General features: G+C 39.8%; 2 long non-coding RNA genes across 3 annotated transcripts in view; one reads left to right on the plus strand and one right to left on the minus strand.

The window, feature by feature from the left end:
* Positions 1–26,428, plus strand: part of LOC114017105 (uncharacterized) — a 95,171-nt gene that overhangs the window by 18,369 nt on the left and 50,374 nt on the right. The window contains exon 2 of one of the 2 annotated variants that reach the window (XR_003561972.2): positions 18,824–18,891. This is a non-coding gene — a long non-coding RNA (uncharacterized LOC114017105). Of the gene's footprint in view, positions 1–18,229; positions 18,892–26,428 lie in introns of those variants that run through there. The other variant, XR_003561971.2, reaches the window with a different exon arrangement.
* Positions 1,531–24,970, minus strand: LOC114017104 (uncharacterized). Its single transcript, XR_003561970.2, has 5 exons — positions 24,894–24,970; positions 21,889–22,062; positions 16,579–16,778; positions 15,365–15,449; positions 1,531–2,341 (listed from the first exon to the last, which is right to left on the minus strand). It is a non-coding gene; the product is annotated as an uncharacterized LOC114017104 (long non-coding RNA).

A 26,428-nucleotide genomic window follows, 5' to 3' on the forward strand; every position in this document is an offset into this window, starting at 1 on the left:
ATGGAATGAAAGCGTGGAAAATGCTGCTCATGTTAAATCCCATGGTATTCATCTGCTGAGTTACTCACGTGTCTGGTCAACAGCATTTGGTTTTTTTCAGTGTCTGGCCTTACTCTTCTTCGTGCTAGGAAGCAGCAACCTGAACTAAAGAGCAGAGGAGGGAGTAAAAGCATGGGACGCGGTTAGACTTTCTCTTTCTGATCCACTTAACAGAGATGAGAATATAAATGAGCAGTTAGGCCACTGTGATCAAACTCATATGCAGTGTAATTCAACTGATTTAGAGCTAAAATATGATATACCTCACGCTTCTTCAAACTTTCTGCAATGGGAGTGTCTTATTTTGGTAACAGTCTTTTTACGTGACAGGTAATCCACAATGATCTGGAATCATACAAGCAGGCTTTTCCCAATTTCATTCAAACTGCTTAATAGCTTTATTGCAATTCTAGGAATAAAGATGATCGCATTTCACTGACTTAAGAGAGTAGGTTTAATGCACTGTGCCATTTGCCACCATCCTGATGCGTCTTTTTTGTGCATGTGATTAATACATGTCTTAATGCTAATAAAACACTTACAGAGTTTCCCAGATGTAGACATGGCCCCTTAATCCTTCCCTGTTCTGCTGGGGATAATCATTTTTATAACATGAGATCACTTGCACCAGTGAAGTGCATTTTAACACCTTTCGTTGTTATCTATATGAACTGATGATCCTAATAGAATCCCAGCAGTGCATTTAAACTTTTATTTCCTAGGTTAATCAGGATAAAAGACAGTTAAGTAAGTTTCCCAAAGGGGGCTGCCTCTACATTAAAAAAAGAAAAAAAAGGAAAAGATGCTACTGGATTTGTTTATCACCAGAAATTTTACTCATTGATAAAAGCAAAGCAGCAATGCTATAAAAAGGATGTTTTTGTCTTACAGTGGACAGCGGGGGGGGGGGGGGGGGGGGGCGGGGGGGGAGAGAGAAAAAAGAAAGAGAAGTATTTTCTGAACAAAGAAGTCAGGGTAGTCCCCCTCTTTTTTTGATCTTTAATCCCTTCTCTCCCAAGTAGAATGGCAAAGGAGCTCTTCTCTCTTTCTAATAAATAGCTAGCAAAAGCAGGCATTCAATGCTATGTCCCTTTGATCAGCACAAAGCTGTCAGCTCCTGCCGCTTTTTTTTCTACCAGCTCTTGTTCCTGGTTAAAAGTGGAAGTAATACCCCCTGAAAGAAATACCCTAGGTGTCCTGCAAATCATCAATCCTATTTTTTTACTTGTTGTTTTTCAGTGGCCCACCCTCCTGGCCTGAGCAACCTCATTACTAACACCCCTCTTCCTCTTTCCACCCTTTTTACAGAATACCAGTTTCATTTGATACGCAATTCAATGTGCCAGTCTGACCTACTGGGACCTTGCTGTCTGAGACTCTACCACTGCGCAGACAGGGGAAACCTTCCTTCTAGCAATAAACAATGTTACTTCCATACATTTATTTGCCTGTAAAGGAATGAAAAAATATTTCACAGACACAGCAAAGGGATTTTTGGAAATTAGCTTTTAATAATTTGTAATACAGCTCTAAATTTAAAAACAGCATGACCCAAACAACAATTATAAAAATCATAGGCAGTGCTTGACCGAGTGTCTGAGATCCCATTTTGCTCCAATCTTCAGGCTGTTGCATTTCAGACGACATCGTTGCATCTCAGCAGTAAACAGTTTGCAAATACTGCTGCTTTCAGACAGGTCACCCTGCACATTTTAAAGCAGGCTCCTTGTTTACTGCTCAGATTATCTGCAATCTGCATTTCTGCTCCTCACGGTGTCAAGACCTGATACAGGGTTTGCAAATATTATGCAAAGGAAATAATTCACAAAGGCAAACAATTACAATCAAGTGTAGAACATGAGACTACCTGCTAATGGGAGAGCAGGGCAGAGGCTTTGGTGTCTGTCTGTGTGTGTGTGTGTATAAAGGCTTGGAGGGGGGAGGAACAGGGGAGCAAGGAAAAGCAACTGTATAAAAGATCATTTTTACTAGACAATGTCATATTCTTAGTGACATGTAATGATGTTTAAGTACCTTTGCCATTTCCCCCTGGTGATTGCTGCACTGGGTGTGTTCTGTGTGTCTATAGAGATATGTTTTTCAAAAATCGGGATGGAGTGAATGCCGTTCGTTGTTCTGGCTGCAAAATGTCAAACTGCAGTGGAAAGAAATACAGCATTGCAGTGGTGGTGCACTGAGGCCCCCGGTAGGAAAGCAGGAGCTATTAAGTGGAAAATTCCTGCAGAGGACGTGTTTCCATTTCTAATGCGAAGAAAGAGGGTGTTGTTTGAGGCTGGCAGGTCTGTGGAAAATACAGAAAACACAGGGAAGATGAGAAAATGACCTCATTGAACTCTGAGAACTTAAGCAAACAGCCAGCCCCAGCCAGCATACCACATTCTTGCAGCACTTCTGCCCAAACAACAAATTGACCTATAAGTTATATAACCACCCGCGAGCCCCTGTGCCCCACGTAAATGTGGGGAGAGAGAAGGGGGTATTCACTGTGGGAAAGGGGGCGGGGGAGGGGTATAAGCAGTAAAATCCGCTGCATTAGGAAAAACAATATGGGGTTGTGCTGCCTGTCCCCCACACACCATCACCTTCCCACCCCAGATGGAGTACTCACATGAGGTTCAGGTTTAATTGCGCTCTGAGTACCAGCAGAATGATGGCACTGGTTGTTTATTATACTACGAACTATTTCAGTACAGCATAAATTTTCCATTTCAAAGGATCCTGCATGCCTGCAGGGAAGGAACTAGGTTTTGTGAGCAAAGGGTGGCCTCTGTAAAAGTTGGTGGGGGTTTCATCATAGCAGTGGTTAAAACTGCATTCTTTGAACCTGACTGGGGGGACTCCAGGGAGCATGTTTAGGGTCTGTGTTTCCCCGTATAGAGGCCCCCTGTAGTGTTGACTCGGACTGCCTGAACAAATTCTAGTGTAAAAATGCAGGGGCTAACCAAAGGCCATGGGTTCTTGTGTGGTGCTGCTGGTGGTTTTTCTATGTAGCTACACCCTGGCAGAAAAAGAAGATGTATGCCAGCATCACCAACATCTGACTGTGCCGAAAGGTTTGATTCGTGTACAAATGCTTGCCTCAGTGTATTTCCAGTAACTAATTAATTGAACATAACAGAAAGTTATTAATTAGCAGAACAGCAGCTAAACTGTAATTCATAGTTTACAATAATATTACTTAGAAATCAGAAAAGGGGATTTCTGTTAACTAGTAGTACATTTGCTGTGGAAACGTGTTCTCTGCTATCATGTAATTCCAACATGCACTTTTAGTGGACAGGGCTCTTCTTTTCTTGTTTACAATGATAAAATTCTGTTGCCTTTCAGTTGCAGGTGATTTTATGCACAACCAAAACCTGTTCTACCACCCAGCATTTTGCATGGACTTTGCCTGTGCTAGGCATGTTAGTTTTGAAAGGTCCTTGCAACTTTAGACTGCATGGTGCTTTGAGGAGAAGCATAACTACAAGTAGATAAAGTGTTTGATCTTCAAGGTGCATCTTTAAAGCGTACACATAGGAATGGGCAAGGTTCAAATGTTAGCAGCAAAGCAGCTGACACAAGTCACAAACTACAGATGCACGTTCAGAGTTCATGTAGGCTGCTCTTTAGATCTAATGGTTTGATCCATTCCGTCATTAGATTAGGGACCCCTAGCCATGAATGCATTGGGGTGTAATTCAGAAAACCCCAGCATCTGTAAGGAGCTGACTAGATTCAGCGCTCAGCTTCCCTTACCGAAACGTTTTAGAGCAAGGTAAAGTGAATCAAAGATGGGTGCTGAGGAAAAAGTGAGGCCATCCCAAACTCAGTCCAAACATGCAACACTTGCCTCTTGCAGGGTTTGAAAAATGTGATAAATTACCATCTTTTCCTTTCCAGTTTGACATCTCCCTGAATACCTTGAACACCAGACAAAAAATGACAGAATTAAATACTACATACAAGATTTTCAGCATTATTTTATAGGCATACTTTAAGTTGTTTGGACAAAGACCAAAAAAGGTGGCTGAAGATTGGGGCACATGGTTAAATCAAACTGAAAATCTCCCACAGCTGTTAAGTATTGCCTTTCAAGGCTCCAGATACCATTTATTTCAGGTATGGAGGAGATAGTGGTGTAGTAACACAAACAGGAAATAATACTAATTATCTGGCTCAGACTTGAAAACCAATTTGCCCAGAATCCAGAGCTGTTTTAGTTTAACCCTAAATGCCTGCCTCCTCTGCAGCACAATGGCCAAAAGACATTCAAGAGCACCACAGTGTTAGGTTATTCCCTTTCTGGGAATGTTTAACCAGGGTGAACTATATAGTGCAGCATTTCTGCACGATGCCATGGATTCTGTTTCTCTTTTCCTTGTGCTGTGTAACTAAGGGGCACTGTAAGGGGTGCATAACTTACAGACGAGAACAGCTTTCTCGTCCACACTCTGACGGGAAATAAAAAGCTCCCAAAAAACTCAACAGAAAAACAAACTTTGTGAATGACAAAAAGAAGCCCTGCCAAAACAAAAGTTTCCTGCATCTAATAGAAGGGGAAAGGGAGATTTTTGCTCATCTTTACCTTGTGGCTGCAAATGGCAAGCAAAACAAAGACATAAAGAGCGCTCTATCTATCATTAGGGCTCTGGAGTTTAGCACCCATTTCAGGATTAACTCTTCTGAGGAGTGCAGGACTTTGGTTATACTTCCCCTCTGCTTTTTATAGGTTCTTTGTCTTTTACGTAGTGGACTTGGCTCATATCAGAGCTTCTGTTTTGTGTTCAGTTTAGAAGACTTTAGATATCTAAAGAGACTTTTAAGAGACTCTTTTAAATAAAAACTTAGATAAATCTGGGTGATGAAGTACAAACCTGAGCCAAAAAGATTGCAAGCCATGTTCAGCTCCTGCCAATGCACCTCTGTCCAGCCCTACGTTATGCCTTCAGAAGTGTGCAGAAATGCCTAGTCAAACTAATCCATGCAGGAGTTCATGAAGCACAAAACCAGGTAATAGAATAATCCAAAAATGTTGCTTTATGAGTTGCCCTTCTTTGCATCACAGTGTCAAAAAGACATGGAGTAAAAGAGCTACAGAAATCATTGATCAAGATCTGGTCTTTGCTTCTTTGTTCTTTTATTTTAAATCATCAGATTCATCATAGCTGGGAAATGAGAGCTGTCAGCATGCCAAAGCTAGCTTCAGCATGTCCCTTGTTCTGACCATAGTGGAAATAGGACACTTGGCCTCTGACCACTGGTGGAAGCATTGAATCCCCAGGATTTTGCTAGCACTGATCATATGGGTCTGGTTTCCTGCCTTTTATGAATCTAAGAGCTTGAAAGTTTTGAGATCATTGTCTGTAGAAGACCTGAGAGTGAATCAGCCTCCCTCTTTCTTTTGCAGTTCAGGATGAGGACCCCAGGACACGCTGGAGTAAGCTTACTGTTTTATCTGCATGCAGAAAGAAAGCCTGTTAGTCAAAGGTTTCATACTGAGGCAGGAGCAAAAAAGGAAACTTCACAGTAGGATGTATATACAGGGCTTTAATGGATAAAATGTGTGTAATCTGCCCCAGCACTGACAAGATGGATACCTTAATCTGCCTCAGGAGCCATAGCTCAAGTTGTGGGTCCTGCTTCGGAGCCATAGAGGGCAACAAGAATCATTAGGTGTTTATAAACCATGTCTTGGGAAAGCACTGGGCTTTCAAGCGCTCAAAGGGCAGGTGCAAGGGAGGTAATCTGTGTTTTCCATGTCCATTGGAACAAGAATTGGCTCAAATTATACAGATAGAATTATCTTGGGCTGTATTAAAAATCTTAAATTGAATGATAGGAGGAGGTACAAGTACAAAAGTGAAAGCATTCCCTTGAACGCAGATCTTCCCACTACCCAGAAGAAATACATAAATCAGTCAAAGTGTGGGTCAGTTTATACTTGGAAAAAGGTTTGATTCAAGCAGGGGCTGAGTGCTGCTCAGCTAGTTTTGACTCAGCTGGGTGCTGCCAGCCACACATGAAAAAAGCATGATGGTAGAATAAGCCCAACGTTTGAGAGTGATGGCACGATGGAAGGCTTTGGGAGGGTTTGGACCTTGTTGTTCCCAGCTTCTTGAAAGATCTAAGTCACAGTTGACCTCTACACACACACACATAGAGACATATGTATTTTTCTTACAGCAATTGATCTGGCAATGAAGAGTGCTTGGTTAGACTTTCTGCAGACTGATCTGTTCACAGTGCGAGAGCCTGTAGGTAAAATTTGCCTCCTCTGTTGAAGCAGTTTGTTTCAATAGACTTTCTCAGTTTTACACCAGTGAAACCGAGTTAAATTGCATTGTGAGGCAAGACAATACGTATACTAAAGATCTGACTCAAGATCGATCAATCTCATGATTTCTCGTATCTACCTAAGTCTTAAGAAGAACTCCTTGGAAATTATTAATTTCTATAATGTGTATTACTAAAAGAAGTCCATGGCGTTCAGGGAGAAGCAATAAGGGAAGCTTTTAATATATTCCTTTTTCTGGTTTTGGTTGTGATTTACACAAGTAATGAGTATGATGCTAAACTCATTCCATCCAGCATAGTGGGAATGTTACCTAGTGTCACTAACAAGTATTTAGTCTGATTCAGCCCCATAAGCCCCCCACCTCATAGATGCTAATTGCAAGGATTAGGGCACACCAAGACACTCAAGCTCCACTCCTGTGGGTTTGGGGAGAAACAACACATTTAAACATTCCAGTTACAGTTCCCTTGGAAACGTACATAACAACAACTCAGTAAAATCATGGGTTTCTGTTTTCTTAACCCTTCAGGACATTGATTGAACGAATACTTCCTTGAGGAAACAGTTCAGTCAACCAGATATACTCAAACACTCTTAAATCCAGCAGGCCTTTTCTTACAAAAACAACATCAGTTAAATTCCATGTCAAACTGGTCTCCTCCCCTAACTAATGGGTTTAATTCAAACACACACATACACCATTAGCAAACCCACCATCAAAGCCTGCATGAAAAAAGACAGTAAAAACCAATCCCGAAATGTCAATGTTTCATATCATTATAAAGTTCCTGTAGATCAGAGGACACAGACAAAAAATACACAAGAAATTCTATAAAGCACAGAAGTATTCTTAAGAAACAAAACAATATTAACATTTGTGTAGATTATAGAACACAATATCGTTCCTGTCAGTTATAGCAATAATAATGTCTATAGCAACTTTGTAATGACTCCTCTGGGAATTTAAAATACTTCATAAATGTTAACTAATACTATGAAATAATAAGATTTACACCATCTTTATGAAATAGATGCCCCTAAGTTTATTCCACTGCCCAATGAACTGGAGGTTCCATGACATTAAGCACATCTGCTCTTTAGCAGTGGCTGTTCCTATCACACAGAAGTTTGGAAGAGGAACCTCCAGCTGAATGCATGTGCAGGGTGGTGGATGTCACCAGACCTCACCTGTACCTCCCAAAGAGCTGGTGTAGATTTTGGGCTGTCATTAGTAGGCAAAATTGGTGAACATGCTCACAAGGCCTCAGTTAATAGCTGCCACACCAATGGGATTCTGCAGGTTTATTTAAGTCAATGTTCTGTCCCCTACTGTCTTCCTCAGAAGTTTAGGTTTATGAAAGAAAGCATTGAAATCTTTACCCTAGGGACCTTTATCCTAGAGCATGGTCATCAAATTATGTATAGTGATTGTCTGAAGAGAACTAACCTTGCTTCCTCAGCATAGAAGATGTGATTTGACCTAGCTTTTTAGGCAAGAGAAACCATCAGTACCTATGATAAACATGTAACTATTCCTTAACTATCAGTGCACTGATGCACACTGACTTTATGCAAAGGAAGAGACTGAAGCTACAGAACTAAATCAGGGATCAAACAGATGTTGGTGCAGTCTAAAGCAATTACAGTTCATAACCCAGCTTTTTCCCTCCTTTCTCTCTGTAAGCTTTAATTTTTGTTATTTTCAAAAGGAGTCTGCATGACCTTCCCTTAGATCTTCCATCCTGTGATGGCGAGGCACCTTGTCACATTTTGTAGCTTCAAGCAGATACAAGAAAGAGTAACTAACTATACCTGCAAAATTGTTGAAGGCTCTTTAGCCTTGAACATCTAAGGCTCCATTGCTCCAGCATTGCTTTCCATCGATGGAGAGGGCTCACCTCTGCAGCAACTCCTATATACATCTCTGGGAAGCAGATACACACACCCCACCTCCACCATCAGCCTTAGTTCACAACAGTTTGTTAAAGATTATGCAGCATCCTCGCTAACATGTGGTTGCCAGGACATCCTTGTTCCCTAGCCAGCTACTATACTAAGGGTTTACTGGCAGCCATCCGGCTGTGCTTCATTTAGGAACCTGTGCAGCAGTAAAGGCTGTGTTTTTCCAGTTTACTGAGGAAATAAGTCAGTTAGCTGGTTAGTTTGTTGCTTTTCTTCTAAAGACCCTAAGCATTTGGGGAAGCAGTAACTTTTCGCAGAGGATTGTCTTCCTCTTCACTACAAACCAGAATCTAAATCTTACTGCAGAGAGCTTGGATGTTGCACTAACCCAGCTATTGTGGATCCTAGATACATCCTGTGGCACTGTGCCCAGACCAGCACAGGCACAGAGCCACACATGGTGATACTTTCCACAATTGGTCTGGTAACTCCTAGTTTTTGTCTCTGCAATGTGGTGATATTGTCTTGGTCGGGAGGAGAGAGAGTGTCTTAGCATGTGCTGCCGTTTATACATATCCCATTTCGCTAAAGATCTTACAGCACCACAGCAACACAAATCCCAGCTAAAATTGCTTTTAATGTCACGTTTTCTTGGGCCAACTGCATTTCAGATGGAAGGACTATGATGGTACTAGATAGCTATAAAAGGACCTTGCTTGCCATTTCAGTTAGTGTTGGTGACACCCAAAGATGTAGTAATGCTATTGTCGATTCCAGGCTGGACTTCTGCCCAATGGCTTGGATGGGCTTTGGTTACAGAAGCTGATTGCAGGGTACGTGGTGCCAGCAGCAGGCACAAACTGTTGCCACTGCAGTACTAAATGTCCAGAGAGCGCCCAAGGCCAGTGTCCAGGCTGAATGAAAAGCCAGAGGGAGGGTCATGCCAAGAGGACAGCTTGACAGGATTTTATTGCTCATGCCATGATTCTTCTGTCCACTAAAGCCTCTGGGGTGTCACTGCTTTTGAGTTTCTCATTGCTAGAACAATTTGTGCCATTATTGCCGTCTTGTGGTAACTTAATAGCATTCATGCAGTAAGTTCCAGGTAAAGAAAGGAGGGGCAGCACCCAGATGAAGATAGGATTTACTGGGTTATATATTCCTGCCATTTGAAAAGTAGAACAGGGTTCCACACACTAAGGATAATTGAGACTGAAAAAAAAATATCAATAAAAGGCAGGTGCCACCATTGCTTCAGCTGTCACTCATACACCTAACAACTACCTCCTGTATATATCAGTCCTTTATCTGAGAATTAATGCAACCTAAACTATACATACCCTGGAATAGGCAAGTGGAACAGGCAAGGAAAGTTTTCTTTTTCAAGCTCTTTGTTTTGAAAAGGCAAGAAATACAGCTCTATGTCTAACACTAGGAGAGCTATTCAAATTTTTGAGGTCTCCACAACCTTAGGCAATTTGTTCTTATAGCACCTATACATTTTTGCTGATTTGGGTAGCAGTTTACAGTCAAATCCTGGTGTCCTTTTTATCCATACTACTTATGTGTTAGCTTACACTTTGGCTTTAGTCTGGGAGAAGCCAGCCAGATTATCTAGACAAAGTCAAGACAAATTAAACACCAGATCTCATCTAAGGTATCTCCCTGCAGGATGGGTAAGCCTCACTTTAAATCACTATTCTAAGACTGCAAGCACAGCTATTGAGGACAGGCCAGATGCAAGCCATGTCTAGTTCCCAAAGCCTAGAGTGGATTAAAAGGCGTGACTGCAGATCTAGTAAGGGAAACTTTAACATAGCTTGTAGCAGATGAACTAAGAATGATATGGATTACTAGCACCAAAGTAGAGATTCTTGCACTCTAAGGCTGCCATAGCTATCGCTTAAATGCACTATATAATAGAAGTGGCTGATCCCAAAGACTGGTTAATGAACTAAGGCATATTGTCAGTGGACTACATGTTTTTGATATATAAATATATATATACACACATAAAAATGCATAAGGATTATATGTATGTGTAGTGCTTCTGATTGATAGTACCTGAACTATTGTTAGAGGAAAAAACATTGTATTTGCAATTCATTAGATCTTACTATTTAGAAATAGTAAACACTGTATCTGTGCTACTAAGTAAATATATGAGGCCAGAAAAGCAATGTAATAGCAAAAGAAAAGATGGCAGATGAATTATAGAGCTACATCAAGCCTTACCCTGATACCCAAGAAGCCCTGATCATCAGTATTCAGCCCTTAGTATTGCACATATAGCTTTAGCATTTCAGTCCTAAAAACCTCAACCCAACCAAACCCAAAACAAAAAAATCCCACAAGAATTTGGCTTTTGTTCACTGTGTGAAAGAGGAGTGCATAGCTCCTCACATAGTCCCACAGGACATGCACAATTCAGTGACTCACTCTATACAACCTTTCACTGAAGGAATGTGCAGGCAGCAAAAGTATTTGTGATACTAATTAAAGATCAGAAAATCCTCATTTAGTAAAATGCCCCTTGGCAGGGTATTTCAAAATAAACTAGACATATTTCTGTCCAAAGTGATGGAAGGGGCTGTATTTCTCATCTTACTTAGAGAACAGGGGATTAAAAATGCACCCTGGCTGGGGTGAAATAGGTTATAAAAATGATACATAAAGCATTTTACTTCAATGCCGACAAGGGTCCAAATTAAAGAATGGCCCTTTAGTCTAATGATTGAAAAATAACAGACATCTAGACAGAATAAAGTCTCATTGAATATAATGAGCTATTAAAAAAATTGGTAGCCTTCTTCCTAAAATAAAGCAATGAAAAATTTCATTCTTTTTGTCACAGTTGGGGGGGGGGGGGGGGAGTGAAAATGTTATAACTGATATTATGTCTCAATGGAACACAACCTACAGTTACAGTACCAAAGTTTACCAGAAGACGTTTAAAACTGAGACAATATTTTGAGACCATATTGTACCCAGACCTAAAACTTGGAACATTTTGACCAGCTTCATGTTGTATAGACCTTGTTGAGTGGCCAAAAAAAAAAATAAAAAAAAAAAAAAATCAAAGGTAAATTAATAAGGTATCTGAAAAGATCTACATAACATATAGTTTTGCTGATGAAAAGTAATGCATACAATGTGAACTGATATTAATAAATGTACAACATAATGCGTTATCCTTTGTGGTATATATAAATGTTGACTATACTTACGTTTATTTGGCAGTACTGTTGTCATGGTTACCGTTCAGCTCTTTATGTTTTAATATGCCCTGTTTTGTAAGGTTGAGGTTCAATTCAAGTTCATGTGAAGCAAAGCAACTGAAGTTTTTAGATGTGGCCTCTAATTTAATGCACATCATTTTTTGAGAGGCCAACTTGAAATACTTTTGGCATGACTTTAAGACATACAAAGCACCTTCAGAGTCAATGCCCTGTATGCAGTGACTTGAGTCATGAATAATCTGCCAAATGGCACAGTCCCTTACAGTCTTATTTTAAAGCTTTATATACCTGTTTCAGTTGGTATAGAGAATGTTTCTGTACTCCTACAGCCTGAACCTACCACCTTTAGACACTAAATGTACAATGTGTCATTCCCGCAGCAGCATTTATTTCTCTGAAACTAAAGGAATGCTTGACTGTAATGTTGTAAAACATAAACTTAATTCCTGTGTGCAACATCAATAATCCAATACTTTTGGTCCATTGAAATGGAAAACTCCATTTCCCCTGTCATTTTTGTTTTTCCATGGAAACAGATGGACCTGCTCTGCAAAGTAGCCTCTTTACCTTATTAGCCTCAAGAAAATCCTTTTCACCACTCCAGCAGGCCACCTGGAACTGCAGAATACTCCAGGAATGGTTCTTTCTTTGCCTTCCCTTTTCTCAATTTAACTTTAGCGCAGCAGTGTGGCAAGGAGGTGTTGATCTTTTTTGTAGTGCAGTGCATAGGAGCAGAGCCTGGTCTATAGGGAAAGGTAACTTTGTGGCAAAGTTTTAGTAGAGCCAACTTCCCTATCAGCATGTTACATCCAATTGAGAATTTAATATTGCCTACTTTTCTCTTTGGTATAAAAATGGGAAAGGAAAGGGTAGGGGAGAAGGAACATTCTAGATCAGTGTCTCTTGGTATTCTAGGTTCATGTCTTGCATAGTCTTTCAGCTTTTAGTATTTCTAGTTCTTGACTCCTTTCAAGAGTGGACACAGGTAAACTAGCTGCACCTGCTGTGTTCCCCATGGCAGGCCTTCCTATGGCTTCAGCACTAGCGTTCTCTTAGAAGTATTCAAAGACTTTGATTTCTTTTCCTCTTGATTGCTGGGCTGTTAATTTCTTTTGTTTCCTTAATGGCATGGTCCTTGGGGACATCCTTCTGCAGCGGGATGGCCCAGAAGAATCTCTTTTCAGATTGTCTCTACTCATTCATACAACTCACAAGTGTGTAGGATGCAATTGTTAAAAACTCTTGCCCTTTCCAACAGCTCCAGAACATTTCTGAGGCACTAATTTAGTCAAAAAGGAAAATTCTATGTGTAGGACACAAAATGCAGCATAAGGTACAGAGAACCAGGTCTGCATTTGTGTTATGTGAATATATACACTATCACCTGAGTGCCTATGTGCACATATACAGCTCTGTGTGTGTATGTCACAGAGACATGTAATAAATGTTATTATGGAATTTAGAAAAAAACCACTCCATTCCTTCACCTATCTTTTGGGGACCCATTTAGATGTATAAGTAGGGTTGATACGTCTCTGTGTGGGTGTGTATTTCTAATCAGAGATACTCAATCATATTCTTTTTTTATCAGACATCTCAACGTCATTTCATTATTTGATCTCATGGTGTGCATTCTTTATGGCTCTTCTCCTATTTTGATACTAAATGGGCCACTAAGTTATAAGCTTTGTCTCCTAAACCCTAGAGTTAAGCATCATCAGAGAGCTGAAGATGAGATATAAGCAAATTGGATTGAAGGAGGCCTCTTTGGCCCCTGTTTCCAATTCCAGTGTATGTTCAGATGAGTGGAAAATGTTTGCTGCTAACCTCAATGCAGAGCTTCCAATTCATTGCACAAATAATACACTTCCATACACTTGATGATGTGGTCTGTGATCTATGGTAAGAGGAAGGGAGCTCTGAGATGAACTCCAGATGCACCTATTTGCTATGCTGTTGGCTCTGGAGGCCTAGAACCATGCAAAATAGCATTTCAAAAGTCACTTTCTAGGTCATAGCATGAGATAGTAGTGATAACATCTCTAAACAGGCTGCCTTTGCAGAGAAAGCATTACCTGCTTTTGCACTGTGTTAAACACGGAACTGATTAAGACACTGTCTGGCATTGCAGGGTACAACCTCTCCTCTAGCAAGTGAGTTTACAGTATAGATGTGTGAGAATATTTTTATCACAAGCCCATGCTTTTAAAAAGGTTATCAGCAAAGCACCAGCAGGGGGCCAGAAAAACGAAGACTACTTTTTGATTTGTTCATTAAAATAAAATAATTATTTAAAGCCTAACTGATCAAACTCTGTACTTAAAAAAAAAAAAAGTCCTCATTCTGCCTGCTTGATGTTAAATGGTAAAACAGCACAGAAGTGAAAATATCCTGGAGCCTTGTATCATCTTCATTATCTTCACTGGTGAAGTGAGTGAGTGAGTGGAGAGGTGTGAAATTCCAGCAGAGAGGAACATGCTGTTTTAAGAGGAAGTGCTGACATGCAGGCTACAATTAGACAAAAAATGACTGCTGACATTTAAAAATCATTACAGAGAGGAAATTGTGAGTGTAATTATGTCATCATTGACACTGTTCAAGTGTGCTGATGCATTTTTGCTGATCAAAATCAAGTGTTTATATTTGTAAATAGAATGCACTTAGCAACTCTATCAATGGAAACGTTCTAGCCAAGAACTAAGGAAAACGGAGCCAAGTCATTCTGACAAAAAACTTTTTTCCTTTTTGTGGATTTTCAGTATTTTGATTTCAGGATAATTTCTGGCTAACAAAATTGTTTCTTGCTATTTAGCATTTTGGATGACTGTTTGATCAGGGTTTGTTTGTACGGATTGTTTTTTTTGTATAGAACAATAGGAATGGCCATTCTAGAGCAAGCCAAAGGTCCGTTTTGTCAATACGTATCCTAGGCCTAACAGTGGCTAACAGTAGATGCCTGCAAAAGGATATAAGAGAACAGTAAATATATAATGATATTAGCTACATCAGTCTTGCAGCTTCCAAAATCTGCTGCTCAGGGACTTCACAGACTGCTCAAAACCATCATAATAATGAAGTCTTTCTGACTGGATTTAGAAATAGCCTGATATAATGTCAGCAGGTGGCAAAATATGTAAATGTTATCATTTACTGGGAGAAGGGGAGTTTGTTGACTGTGCTAATACTGAATTCTTGGCACTGCATTATCTAATACAGTTCTGCCTTAAGTCCTGTTGTAAGTCCTTTACCTATGATATATTATCACTCGGTGACAGGGAAAAGTGACCAATCTATGATACATTGAAATGCTCAGTTCAGAATGGACAAAATATCTGAAAGGGTACATTTCTGGTTGATTCCAAACCCAGATTTATTTTTTTTTTTTTGTATTGGTGATTTGGGAGATTATATATAAATACAGTTTATAAATGTGAGAGCAGAAGTGTTTACAAAGGTTCTTGAGGGAAGGAAAGATCTTGGCTTCTGCAATGAAATGTCCACAACAAAAAATGTCTATAAATGCTAGTCCTCCTGAGGATGGCATTTTTGTTCACAGTATTCTGGAACACATTTATGATGGAGATTAAGGAAGGAATAAAAGTATGGACAAGATAAAGGATGCTTAATAATGAGGTACTCCACGTTATCAACACAGTTATTGAAGGCTGTGGCTGACACAGAAATATGAATATTGAATGTCAACTCCAAGTTAAAACTAACTATTCTTCACCCTGCATCTACTGAGCTATAAAATTCCCCTTAGTATCTCTTTGTTATTTTTATAAGAAATATAAAAATTGGTTTGTCTTTGCCTTTTCTTTCTGGTTTTTTTCAGTCCTCTATTTATTGACTTTGCCCCTTGGGAAAGGATTTTTTTACAATCCACCTATTAGTTTTCTGGGTGTCCTCCTGCAGCCAGTTTTTCTTCTTTTGGCATTGGGTCCATCAGTTTCCATCAGTGTCCCTGTTTCCTGGATGTCAAAACATATATCCAGTCAAATTGTGTTACCAGAATAATGTCAAGCAACTTTACAGTCACCACATCAGCAAAAGAGCTGCTTTCATGATGTCAGTTTATGATTGGATGAATACTGTAATTCATTTTTAGAGTGATAAGGATTTCCATGTCAAAACACAGAATTCTTTGTGTCATTGAAATAGTGGAAATCCGTAGATAGGGAACAACCCATGCTGGGTGTCTTGAGAGAGGCCAGTCCCGCAGATATTTTGGATGACTGCTTACTGAAATAGGGAATACTGAAAAACCCATGATAGAGGGCTGTAGAAATAGGTAACAAGGCTTTACTAGTGTACAAAAATATGACAGAAAGAATAGTATGTTGTAGTTTATATTCTAACAGATACTTACAAGGCTACTTCCATCTTCATCTCCCCTTTCACTAATTCTGAATTTATTTTCTCTTTGGAATCAGAGTTTTCCATATGTAATATTTGTGGAAAGCTATTTAATTGCTGCTTCTAACAAGGTAAAGAAAAAACATTTTTGCTGTTCTCTGCTTGTCTTTGAATGACAGATGTTGAAAAAAATCACCTTTTTCTGCTCTGTAGACTGGTGCCACACACTTACTCTTCTTAAACACATCATTCCAGAACAGCTGAACTTTGAAACCTGGCAATATCTAGTAATTTTTTTAGTAATGTAAGTGTATTTGAAAGACATTACTTTGTCTGAAATTTTAATGAACACAGGATTGGCAGGGTATTGCTGAGTATCAGGGATGTCAAGCAGTTAAAGCCCCATACCAAAGGGAGGTAAACTCAAATCAGTACCAATGGACAGCCCCGTGTAATCCACCCAAATGTGAGGAAATTGGCACAAGTTAAAGACCTGATACTGAAAGCAGAATTGGAAGGGGCTGTGAGAGGTCCCCTGGTGCATCCTACCAGTATAGTTAAATCTACATGTTGTTTTTGCTTTTAGCTTAATAGTGATTGCATATTTTTTTTATTTATTATTATTTTTTTTTATTAAGACCACGATGGGCATTCTACAACTTCCCTGATAAAATGTATCCACCTGCACTTCTGGAAACCTTTTACCTAAATTCTAACCTTGGCATTACCTCTTTGAATGCCTACCATGTAGTTCTTTTTGCAGGATGAATCTTTCAGTCTTTGAGGGTAGCCCCTAAGAAATCTTCTAGCCTGTGTAACACAGCACTTTGCGTTTTCTTTACTTCACTTGGGAAGCACAGGTGGTGTTGGTCTCAGAGTATTGCTGGGTGCTTTGTATGAGGCAGAAGGAACAAACACTTCCCAAATAAAACACTGCATCAGCACTGAAATTAGAAAAAAACCCTGTAAGCAATAAAAAAAAAAAAAATGGAAGTCCTTGGAGACTGGAGGGTATCTCCTTATATTGTCTGCATTCCACAATATTCTTTGCTTTCGCTGTAAAACTATTTGTCAGTCTCTTATTTGCCAAGTCATTGTCAGCATAACATAATGCAAATCATGAGCTGCTGCTCTGATACTGATAGCCCAATCCTGTAAACTGTCTCCATTTAATCATAAAGGGCCCTTTCAACAGCAAAAAGTTTTAAAAGTCTATTTTGCCAGTCTTTCCTCAGACCACTCACCACAGTGAGGTGTGACCTTCAGAGTAAATGCTGGCATTGAAAGACACCTGCAGTATTGTTTTCCTGCATTGTGTATTCTTAACAAAAGCCAGTGCAAATAACACGTGTACTAACAATGTTCAGAAGAGTGATTCTACTTGAAGGACCTTGGGTATAGCAGTGGGAGAGAGTACGTAGCACTTATAGTAATCAATGCAATTTCTTATCAGTTTGTTTTGATGACATGGAATGATCTACCCTGTCAGCTTTCAGACAGGGACCAAATGTTAAACCCCTTTATCTCCATTGTGAGTAGTTATCTATCCAGGTTGTCTTTTCTCATCACTATAGCAAGGTAGGGGATTTACCAATAGACCTAAAAAAGACACTGTAATCCAAGTGGAGACCAGTGACAAGTGGTGTTCCTCAGGGGTCAGTATTGGGACCAGTGCTCTTTAGCATCTTTCTTGGCAACATGGACACTGGGATTGAGTGCACCTTCAGCGACACCAAGATGTGTAGTGTGGTTGACACACTGGAGGGAAGGGTTGCCATCCAGAGGGACCTTGACAGGCTTGAGAGCTGGGCCTGTACAAACCTCACAAATTTCAACAAGGCCAAGTGCAAGGTCCTGCACATGGGTTGGAGCAATGCGAAGCACAGACACAGGCTGTGCAGAGAATGGACTGAGAGCAGCCCTAAGGAGAAAGACTTGTGGGTCCTGGTTGACAAGAAGCTCAACATGACCCAGCAATGGGCACTTGCGCCCAGAAATCCAACTGTATCCTGGGATGCATCACAAGAATTGTGGTCAGCAGGTCGAGGGAAGGTATTCTCCCCTTCTACTCCACTCTTGTGAGACCCCCAACATAACAAGGACATGGGCCTGTTGGAGCGAGTCCAGAGGAGGCCAGGAAGATGGTCAGAGGCTGGAGCACCTCTCCTAGGAAGACAGGCTGAGAGAGTCGGGGCTGTTCAGCCTGGAGAAGAGAAGGCTCCGGGGAGACCTTATGGCAGCCTCCCAGTGCCTAAAGGGGCCCGCAGGAAAGCTGGGGAGGGACTTCTGACAAGGGCATGGAGTGACAGGACAGGGGGAATGGCTGGAGGCTGGAAGAGGGCAGATTTAGATCAGATATTAGGGAGAAATTCTTTCCTCTGAGGGTGGTGAGACACTGGCACAGGCTGCCCAGAGCAGCTGTGGGTGCCCCATCCCTGGCAGTGCCCAAGGCCAGGCTGGACGGGGCTGGGAGCAACCTGGTCCAGTGGAAGGTGTCCCTGCCCATGGCAGGGGGGCTGGGAATGGATGATCTTGAAGGTCCCTGCCAACCCAAACCATTCTACGATTCTATGATTAAAACAATGCAGCTCTACTTCTTAAGGCTACTTCTATATAAATGCTAAATAATAGTAACAGAAAAGGGTGTTGCCTGATTTTTAGTAAAATGTACTGTAATAAGAATAATTATTTTTTGATCCATTCCAGTTTGAGAGGCTTCAGCTGAGCCTGTAACTAAGTTACACTGTCATAAATGAGACTATAGCAATCAGTCTCAAAACCTGTTAAATCTTTCAGTTCCATGAATGTAATATGCTATTTCTGCTGTACAATGAATTAAATGAATACATGACCAAGATCTAGATAAAAACATGCAGCAGCAAGTCTGAGGGCAACACTGTATAAAATAAGAACAATTTAAAATGGAGTAATATGATTTATAGCTGAAAATCTTTAGTTGATAAAAGAACCTCATTCTCTTCCCCCCCAGCCAAGTACAACCAAAAAGATCAGGAAATCTGAAAATGTGGGAGCAGAATAACAACCCAGCAAAGAATGGTAAGAAAGGAAAATAAGATAATATCCAAATTTCATTGTTGAAGCATTTTTGCTTCTGTAAAATACTGCTAATTAGCACTATTTACTCAGGTTTCATTAGTTGAATTTCAGTTATTATACATGTGAAATAAATTATGCAACTTTTAAATCTTAATTACATTGTTAATTGGGATAACTTTATGATCATGTTGTGATGCCTCAAATCAGTGAAACATTTCTCTGTTTCAAAGTTGATCAGAGCTGGTGACACTTCAAATATAACACGCTGCTGGTACTTCTTGATAGATCTGAAATCATTAATTATAATCTTTTCATTAGATTACTGAGTTTTGAATGCTACTATCCATAAACCAAAAAATACAGCAGTATTGGGATGTAATATCATTTTCATACTTCATGCAGCAATTGCTTCTGGTTAAACAATTTATATTAATCATGCAAGCATGAACCATTCATACCCCAGGGTTTTATGTCCATCACGACAGTGAAGCAGGTTTAGATTTAGACACAGCTGCAGTTGGCAGAAGCAGTACTTGTAGTGGAACAGATCAGAGGCGTGGGAGGTTTGATGCCAGGGCATTTGTAAACCTGGTAGGTTTGCCATGCTGAGATAATGTAAGTCAGTATTGTTTATAGACATTAAGACACTGCATCAGTTTATGCCAGCTGAATATCTGGCTTCTGTTAGCATCAGTTCAACCACTTTGCTTTTAATTAAATGTTGAAAGCAGACATTGGCATGCCTGGTGAAAGCAGTCCTACCAGAGGGACTGAAAAAAACAGAAAAGAGCCATAGGACAAGGTACTGGGCACTGGTAAGGCTTCAGCTTAAGTATCAGGTCCAGTGATGAGCACATGACTTCCAGAAAATTGTTAAGTGACAGGAGACAGTGATATTAGATAAAAGCTGTGAGAAGAACCAAAAATCTAGAAGATACAACTTAAAAGTTAAAATTGAGTAATTGGAGATAATTAGTGTGCAGGGAGACGACTGGGATAACAGTCTGCACATTCAGAAAATGGTGGTATAAAAATGAAGAAATGTGCTTAGCAGGTAAGAAGAAAAGTGAGAACAACGTAATTAGCAGCAAGAAAGACTCATACTGCACATTAGGAAAAAATTTCTAATGCTAAGAACCAGCTCAGACACAGCTTGCTTTTGGGGAAGTTATGGAGGTGCTATGTCACAGAGGTTTTAAGAACAGGCTGGACCAATGTCAATCAGAAATGAAACATGTGACTGGCCCTATGTCCTTAAATAACCTCTTATGTCCTCAGCATCTTAAGCTTTCTAGGATGCATAAAGTGCTCCAAACTCCTGCCAATCTAGAAGTTCTTGCAAGCATTCAGTAATTCTCTGCTGCTCTGTACCCTAGGAAGAAGTGGCATTTCTGCTAGGACAGTACAACACTCCCTAATGAATATGCTGAATTGAGGCATTTCCCTGGTCGGTGTGCTGCTGCCATTGATCTGATACCTATGCCCAGTGTAAAGCCATAGATTATATTAAGTAAGCCTGTAGTACTGACCTTTTGAACATTTAAATCCTAAGTATACTTAGACCTTACCCATGCATGATGTGTGAGCCAGAATTTACAAATACCATTAAGTTATTTTTCTATTGGCTTCAGTGATATCGTCAATAAAAATTGAAGCCCTTCCCAACTGATTGAGGTATGAGAAAGCTGGATTGCCTTCTCCTCACAGAAAGATAACTCACAAATGATTCCACACAAAGATATGCGGTCTTAGATTGAGGCAAAGCTGGTACATGATCTTCGCTAGAACCTATTTGCTGCTGTGAAAGAATGGGACACTGCAGACCTTTTACAGTTCTGGTTCTGGTTGTCTTCAGAGTTTTCATCGTGCTCTTCAAGTATGCCACTCCACAAAGCAAAGTTCACATTGTGCTTCAGTGTCATCCTGGAAGCCGATTCATGTACTATGCTTTGTGTTTGTTTTAAGACCAGGCTCCTCCCTAGCCTGCCTTACAACACCAAGCCAAATTCCCATCAGAGCTACATTAAAATGTTGCTACCTCTTGGACTACTGGGCATAGTAAGTAAGCAAAATTAAAAAGAAAAAAAAAAATAAAAGAAAAAAAAAAGAAAAGACAAATTAATAAAGCCTCAAAATTAAAAATGTCTTTGTTTTTTTCCCATCTGCATGTAAGTCAGTATTTCAGGAGACAAAATAAAGATCTGGGGAACAAAAATCATAGGTAGTGTAAACCATTCCCTGGCATCTCTCTTTTTTTCCTCTTTATGGGAAAGCCTAACTTCTTGCTAAGTAGAACAACTCCAGGGCTGATCACAGGAGAGCTCCACCAGCCTACTCTGTTACTGGCTGGGTAATAACAGTGTTTTATTTTCCACTGCAGCTGAACACCTCTGTCTTTGACATAGTCACTTTGTACCTGAAGGTTTTAGAAAAGCTTTTCAAATCATCGTAGAATAAGTAGGAATATGCCACGAGTGTAGTTGTAGGTAAAACTAAAAAAAATCCTGGTTTGTTTCTGGACAGTTGGTTACAAGCTCTGCAGCTGAAGTTTTCAAAATATGCTTTCAAAATAAAAAATCCTCACTAAATGCCTCTTGAAAGAGTAGACAGCCAAAGCAGCTTTGAGCTTCACTTTGCGCTTCACTTGTAACAGTTATCTGACCCAGCCTCACACCTCTCAGCCTCTAACTCTGTTAACAGGTCACCACAGCATAGTGTTACATGCTGTAACCTTGCCCTGCCATTCATGCTTAATGTGGTCATGGCTTGACTTTGTAAGGCATGTTGGGACTCCTGGCCAAATTTCATTGCTAATAGGGGAAAAAGCCAGACTGACAAACTGAACATTTCCAGCGCAAGCAAAGGAAGACGGAATTGCTTTTTACTCCAAATACACACACACACACGTGTATCTATATAGACACACTCATATATATATATATGTGTGTCTAATATCTTGCTAGCTGAAGGCTTCTTTATGTTGTATTTAAGACTTACAGTGTTCTGAGAGAAAAACAACCATTCCCCTTGTCAGAAAGCTGCAACTCAGCCAGTCAGTTCAGTATGAGAACGCCAAGTGAGCCATTTGAGACGTGTGATCTTTCAGCTGCGCAGCATCCCATTCATCATATGCTTCAGAAATGTAATATGTAAAGCTGGAAAAAACAGAAGCTGCAGAGGCAAGAAAAATCAATTAGCAGGAAAGCCCATATATGAAAAAAGGCCTGCACAGAATCACCATGTTGCCATTTTGAATTTCCTAAAGTGACCTACTCCATCTTTTTAGGTGATCTTGGAACACATTCTCTACATTAGGATGAGAGGATAGGAATCTTCTGGTCCCCTAATTAGGCACTGATAATTTAACAGAACACTGCAGGACCTAAAGTGCACAAGGTAGCACTAAACACAAAGTTGGCTTTATATCCTTCTCTCCACACCCCTGCCCCACCAAAAATTTCAGATATGGCAAGCCTCAATGTTAGGAAAGAGGCTGTTATAGTTTGCAAATAGTTTCCATCCTGGAAGAAGGCGCACCCAACAGAATTTAAGCAATGCACACTGCAATCTCAGTTACAGTGGCATAAATGAGGATCAATTCCACTGAGGTCAGAACAGTTATATCGGTGTGAGACACATGAGGATTGAGCCCTGTTAACAGCAATAGAGTTAATTCTCATCTACTTTCCCGTAAGTCAGAGCACAATCTGGCCCCTAGCTTTCAGTTGGACTCTGTCCACATAGTGGACATAGTAGGCCAAATCTGGCTCTGAATTTCAAGAGAATAAATGTGGAGATACTGATTTTATTGGAGCCATTCCCAATTACAGTAGTGCAAATTTTGACCCAGAGACTATTTAGAGTCCAGGCACCGAGCAGTGGCCAGCAGTTGAGGTCCCATCGTACTTTGGCCTAGGTGGACTGGAACATTCAGAGTGCAGACTGCAAAAGCATTTCTGTGCGATGCGAGGTACCATGTTTCAGACCTATGTTTGATCATGGATGAAGGCAGCAATTCCAGAAATAAAGCGGAATGCACTAGTTCCTCTCCCACCCCCAGGAATATTTCTTGACTTGTTAACTTTGGAACCCGATCTTCATGTAATACAGGAAATGTGTAATAGTGATACCAACAACCTTAGTAAAGTGCAAGCTGTGAATCGCCCTGGTGAAGCTGAGCAGCCCAAAAAGACAAAAATGTTGGTATGCCAGCTGTTTATTTCTAATGCAGGTGAATGGCTTTTAGAAATATTTAAACCAGCTGGAGTATACTCAACCAAATCTTCATTAATGGGAAAAAGGAAAGAAAGAAGAAAGGCAATAAAACATAAGAAGAGCATACATGACCACATATACTAACGTAAACAGAAAAGATTCTTCCTTCAGTGGCAGAGGCAGCAATACAGGCAGTGGCAGAAAGGCAGAGCTGAGCAAAAGGTTACAGAAACCATAGTAATTAGAAGGTGAGTGAGAAATGTAGCTGTATACAATCAAGTCCCTATTAAGCATTCTCTCTCATTATTATAGGTTGAACTGATGCAGAGCTTAATGAAGCACTGCTTTCTGACAAATAATAAATATACCACTAATTTCAGAGAAAGTGAGACTCTTCCTGAATTTGAATGGAATTTAGCAAATAGGCCCAAATGAAACAATGCAGAAAAAAAAATTACAATGTCAAAACACTTCATTTTAGTATTTTCAAAATGGAGTGTTTCATTCTAGAACTGCCAAAACACTTCTAAAAACTTTCAAAACAAAGCCTTTTAGCTGTTCATTTTAAAATTGGTCTAAATTTAAAAAGAAAAAAAAAAGCCTTACAACATGTGAATCAGCCCAAGACCAAAAATGAAGTCATTCTTTTGAAGCTGAAATAAGTATTTTGGGTTGAACAAAAATTATACTTTTCCTGATTATTTTTTATTTTGCCAACATTTTTTTAAAGCTTGATTTGACCAAAACTAAAATATAATTCTGAAAAGAAAAATAGTAGCTAGATAGAACCATTGACTAAAAGTTCATGCATTACCAAGCTTCAGTTCTAGGTAATCTTCTGCCCAATTAATGCCTCTTTGAATTTAATGGAGCAGTTAGGCCCATTGCTTTCCAAAAAAACTATTCAAGCTTATTGATTTACTTTTAATTGGAAATCTGAAGACATTTCTTTTTATAATGGTGAAATAATAAAGGTTCCATCTGAAAACTCCCAGTCAGAAACACTTCTGTAGCCATGCAAATGGTAGATTTAGGTGCCTGACGGCATTGCTGTTCTCTCTGGCACTGTATCAGAATCAGCGTCCTGCTTAGCCTGATCCTGGAGCTCATTTTCAGCCCAAGCTCCCTGAGCATCCCTACTGCCCCGGCTTGCTTGCACTCAGGCCCTAGCCTAGCAGGGGGTACAGAGGGAGAAATTAGCTCGCATCCAAATTCTGCTTCACAGGCAGCACCGCTGTCACATGCTGCAGCCATTTGGCTGCATGAGCTCCTGTCCCTGCTTGAGCTCAGCCATGTAAGGCAGTAAAGATGTGGCAGTTGTGAGCCCCCTCACAAAGAGCATGGAAATGAAGCACCAAACTGCCATCCTCCTGAGAGGTGTGGCAGTAGCACTCCAAATCAATACTTTCAGCCAGAAATATTTGGCTTGCAGGTGTTTGGCTTTCTGATGAATAGCTCTAATTTTCTACAGAAAGCAGATACTTTTTTGTGGAAAAAATATTCTCACAGAATCCAATTTTCCCTTTAAGGAACAGATGGAGATGGAAAATTTTTAACCTACAAGATGTAGCAACATGTGTGATTTCCCCCCCCGCCTTCCCCAAACAGTCTTTTCTGCATACCCATTGACTTGCCTTGCTACAGAAAATTGCACTAAACGTCACTGGCTCTGAGCCCAAAAGCCCACTTTCCCAAGCACTATCAATGGATTTATTAAAGATGTTTCTGTGCATGGACCTTTTTCTCATATACCAATCCCATTAGAGGTAGAACAACATACTACTTACCGCATTGAATGTCACTGGATATTATGATCATGTTCCAGTGTTGGCCAATGGAAAAAAAAGTGTGCTTGCACATACCTGGAAACACAGAGAACACAGAACAGGTCATCAGGTAAGGGGAGTCAGGTTTTGTAGCTATCTTAGAGGAATAAAAGATTTTATTACCAATACACGTGTGCAGACATTCAAGAACTTACTTGGTTCCAAAATAAAAAGTGAAAACATGTCATAATAGGAAAAGAAATTCATCTAACAATGTTTGGGATTTTTTATGATTCAATCAGCAAAAGAAAGGAAATCCAGAGTCAGAGATCACCCCCTCCCACTGTCTATCACAACGGGTGACCATCGTTAATTTTACCCAGCTATGTCATATTGGTGACCAAATATTGGAGGCTTGATCTTTTAACTTTGAAGTTTTTCTCTTTTGTGGTATTAAGCCAGAACCACAAAATTTTTGAAAACGCAGTGCTTGACTGGATTGAATGTAGTTTTTCTCTGTGAAAGTAAAACCAAACAGAAAGCTTTCACCCTTCCAAGAGATAATTTTTAAATTGTCTTTGACCCTTTTTCTTCATATTTATATTGGCTCTTTGATTATTTGATAAAAACTGTAGGAAATCTAATGCAAAAGATTATTTTTAAATAACAAATAAGGAAACTATGATTTTTTTTTTCAAACTCCTGCCTTTTTTTTATAAAAGCTTTCCAGATTTGGCTTTACATTTTTACACATTTTAGCATTATCTGAAAGTTAATTCAAGTAACACATTACATTGGCCATGCATTGTAGTATTTTGATGCGTCACTGTTGGTTGACTTTAAGTGTTCTCTTTAGGAATATTTGATATAGAATAGAGGGTTTTGAGATCAAAATCAAGTATACATATATAATACATACGTATGCATAGGCATAAATATATATACTTGTGTATACGTATATGTACATATGTATATGTAGCCTACAAAAATCGATCATAAAAATGTAGTGTTCACCTAGCCAAATACAATAAACATATCATTCATTACTTTAAAGTTCAATTGACCTTAGTGATAATTTTTTCTGAATACAGATTATTGACTCTAGCCACAGTAAAACTTACCGAGTGTAACAAAATATTTTAATAGAGCTATGCCTAAATTAAAGAGACCTTGACATAGGGAGGCTTCAGTGGCCGATAGGAAGGCAGCAAGTTTTTGTGTCAATAAATGCGGTGGCATTTGCCAGGTAAAATGTTGTAATAATCCTTTGGGCGCTACTTCACTCCCACTAACGTGTTGGACAGTTTAGATTAATGCCAGTAGAATGAGCTGGAAACCAATGTAAATGCAGAGAAAGAGAGAGAGGGAGAGAGAGAGAGTTCATTTTGCAGCCTTGTTTTCCCTGCATTCCCACTATCCTTGCACTAAGAGATGGTGGTATGTACAGAATAATGGAAGAGGACGAAAAGAGCTCTGGGAACAGGTGGAAGCATGGAGTCAACAGAACTGGGGGGAGGAAGAGGGAAGGAAAGTCAGGAAAAGAGTTATGGAGACAT

Source organism: Falco cherrug, chromosome 11, assembly GCF_023634085.1.
Source record: "Falco cherrug isolate bFalChe1 chromosome 11, bFalChe1.pri, whole genome shotgun sequence".
Lineage (NCBI taxonomy): Eukaryota > Metazoa > Chordata > Aves > Falconiformes > Falconidae > Falco > Falco cherrug.